Genomic DNA, 3,717 nt, shown 5'->3' with positions numbered 1-3,717 from the left:
TCTTTACTTGTTTATGCTATTATTGTATTTGATAGTGAAAAAATCGAAACTCAAGCATATAAAAATGCTACAAGAGCAATAAAAACATTTATAAGTAACACTAAAATGTTATATAGTATGCAACAAATGAAATTTAATGTGCATTTACTACTGCACATACCTAAATCAGTTAAAGATTTTGGGGCTTCATGGTCTGCCTTTCCTTACGAAAGTTACAATTTTGTTTTAAGAAATATGTTGCATAGTTCTCAAACTATTCTGCAACAAATTTGCAAATCATACTTGAGATTTCAAATAATAAAATACATAGATACTTTTTCTAAAATAAATTGTAATACACAAGGTAAAAATTTATATTTAAAAATGTTAGGAAATTATAAAAGAACTGGTCACAGCACAATAACCGATAATAATCGATCATTAAATAATCGGTTATTTAATTATATTTGGAAATGGTGGTGGTGTACGTGTTATTTCACACGGTGGTAATATTTTTGATAATCTATTATCAAAGATTTTCAATTTTGTTCCAATGTCCAAACCATAGCTTCCTGCAATTCTTTGGGTCAATCCAAGTTAATAGAAATAGTTTTATAACAAAAGAAGAGGGTTTTAATTCGAGATTTAGTAAAATTTCTGTTACATTTTAGTTTGGTAAAAAAAAGAAGAGAATTTTAATTTGAGATTACTAATTTAGTAAAATGTCTGTTACATTTTAGTTTTATAAAAAAAAAGAAAAAAACTTTAATTTCAGATTAATATATAATACACAATAATATTAATAATGTTTAATACTATATTCATTGAGTGTTAGAGTATAAAACTAAATATAAGGTGTAGTAAAAAGAAATCCATTATTTTTTCAATAAATGGCTTTAGTAATGTGTATCTCGCGTTGTATAAGTGCGATCGGTTACGCTTGATGGCGTTAGAAAGATAAGATTTCGTAATAAAAAAACTTCTGAGACAGTTTTGTGATTGTTTGACTCAGTATTGTTTGAGCGCGCGTCAAAGATGGACACCAGCAAAGAGAAAATACGCCATATTTTACAGTTTTTCTTCGATAAAGGCGAAAACGCAAGCCAGGCGGCTGAAAATGTGAATAGTGGTCCTGATACTGTAACAGCCAATCAAGCGCAATTTTGGTTTCGTCGATTCCGTTCCAATCATTTTGATGTCAAAGATGCACCACGCTCTGGAAGGCCAATTGTCGAAAATGTCGATAAAATAATGGAAATCGTCGAGTCCGACCGTCATGCAAGCACTGTTTCGATTGCCCAGGAGCTAAACATTGCACAAAAAACCGTTTGGAACCACTTGAATAAGGTTGGATACAAAAAGAAGCTCGATGTATGGGTGCCACACGAGTTAACACAAAAAAACCTCATGGACCGAATTTCCATCTGCGAATCGCTGCTGAATCGCAACAAAATCAACCCATTTCTGCAGCGGATGGTGACTGGTGATGAAAAGTGGGTCACTTACGACAACGTCAAGCGAAAACTGTCGTGGTCAAAACGCGGTGAGCCGGCGCAAACGATAACCAAGCCAGGATTGACGGTCAGGAAGGCTTTGCTGTGTGTTTGGTGGGATTGGCAGGGAATCATCCACTATGAGCTGCTCCCCTACGGCCAAACTCTTAATTCGGACCTGTACTGTCAACAATTGGACCGTCTGAAGGAATCAATCGCCTAGAAGAGAAAATAATGGAATTATCTTCAAAATGGCAACAAGTTATCGAACTAAACGGTGCATATTTGACCTAAATCGGATCATTCTAACTAAATAAAGCCTTCAATTTCATGCAAAAATAATGGATTTCTTTTTACTACGCCTTATATTATAAAATTCAACGATTATAATAATTAATAAAACTAAAAGTAGGTATATTATTTTAATAAATAATTTTCTTATACAAATATTGAATTTTATTCTCATTTAATGTACACATTTTAGTATTAATGTATTTTATTTTCATACACTTTAAGATCACAACAATGTTTGTCAATTTAAGTTATTTAACTTGAGTTAACTTCATGACACGTAAAAAAGTTTTAGTCATAATCGTAAAGCTGTAATCAACTCGACCAGCAATTACAGTACAACATTTTTATTATGTTATAAGAATGCTTGACTATAATTGACTGATTTGCTTACTGCAACCTTACGATTATAATTAAAACTCTTTCATGTGTTATAAAGTTGATTCAAATTGAGAGTAAGGGCCTATCCAGACAAACTTGCTTAATCGCATAAACGTATGTATAAAGAAATTGATTGGTCCATAAGGAAATGAAACAATTAATTTCTTTATGCATTCGTTTATGCGACTATGCAAGTTTGTTTGGATGGGCCTTAACACTCAAATTGACACTCAAGTTGAGTGTCACTCTCAAGTGTCACTCTCAAGTTGAGTGTCACTCTCAAGTTGAGTGTTCGAATTAACATTTAAATTGAGTGTTACTTTGAGTGTCTTTTTGAGTGTTTTATTGAGTGTTTTTTTTGTAAGGGTTATACTTCAAGCTCAGAGGAAACCTCAGAAAACGAACCATTGCAAATTCCTGCATTACATTCTGCGCCATCTGCCAGTGATATTCATCCGCAAAATCGGTTTGCGGAATCTTCTAACAACGACGAAGAAACTGAACTTTCTGATAGCGGTGAAGAAAATCGAGGCTACTGAAGAAGGTGAACAAGAAGAAAATGAAAAAGTGCAGGACGGCCGAGTCAATGGAGTTGAAGTAGAGAATCGTGATATTGCACAGGATTTGGAAGAAGAAAATAATTCCGACGTATACACTAATTCGTCAGAAGAAGAAAATGTCTATGAGCCAGAAAATCGTGCGGATGTTGGCAAGAGGATACTTAAGAACGCATTTCTAGCTATGCATTTGAAGCATGAGCAAGGAAACTTATTGCTAAGAATATTACGGGAATTTCCTTTCAATTTGAATTACCTTCCTAGAGACGCGAGAACGTTGTTGCACACACCTACTGTTGTTACTACTACATACGTTCAACAACTTGCAGCAGGAGAATACCTTCACATTGGTTTCAAGTGCACTCTTACGAAAAAATTGAAAAGTCTTCCTCATGATGTTGCCAGATGTTGTACAAATCGATTTTAGTACCGACGGTGCCAAAGTACATCACAATAGCACGGATCAGTTTTGGCCAATACAATATCGCATTTATAATATAGCGGATAGAAGGCCCATGATAGCAGGTGTATTCACAGGTAAACAGAAGCCATCAAATCCATTCGATTTTTTCGATCAGTTTGTTCAAGAAATTGTAGACATTCGTGAAGAAAGTGGAATTGTACTACGCAATAGACAGCTTCCTTTAATTGTTCATTGCTTCATCGCTGATGCACCTGCAAGGGCATTTGCTTTGAACCATTATGGTCATACAGCGGCAAACGCGTGTTCAAAATGTAAAGTAGAAGATCATCGTTGTGAGGAACCAGGCTTCAGGGGAACAATGGTTTTTAGAGACATTAGATATCAACCAAGAACAGATGAAGAGTACCGCAATATTGTTGACGAAGATCACCACAAAGGCCGAGGTCCATTAGCTCCAGTGGTAGAACTAGTTACGCGAGTTCCGTTTGAACCTTTGCACCTAGTATATCTAGGAAATGTCAAAAAGATTTTATCTGCACATATTTAAGGCAAATATGGATGTCAGAGACTAAATGGTAGAAAACTGGACATT

Source organism: Odontomachus brunneus, unplaced genomic scaffold (genome assembly GCF_010583005.1).
Source record: "Odontomachus brunneus isolate Ranch 3 - 2012 unplaced genomic scaffold, Obru_v1 Obru_scaffold_245, whole genome shotgun sequence".
In the NCBI taxonomy this organism is placed as follows: Eukaryota; Metazoa; Arthropoda; class Insecta; order Hymenoptera; family Formicidae; genus Odontomachus; species Odontomachus brunneus.
This window is presented reverse-complemented; position numbering follows the sequence as displayed.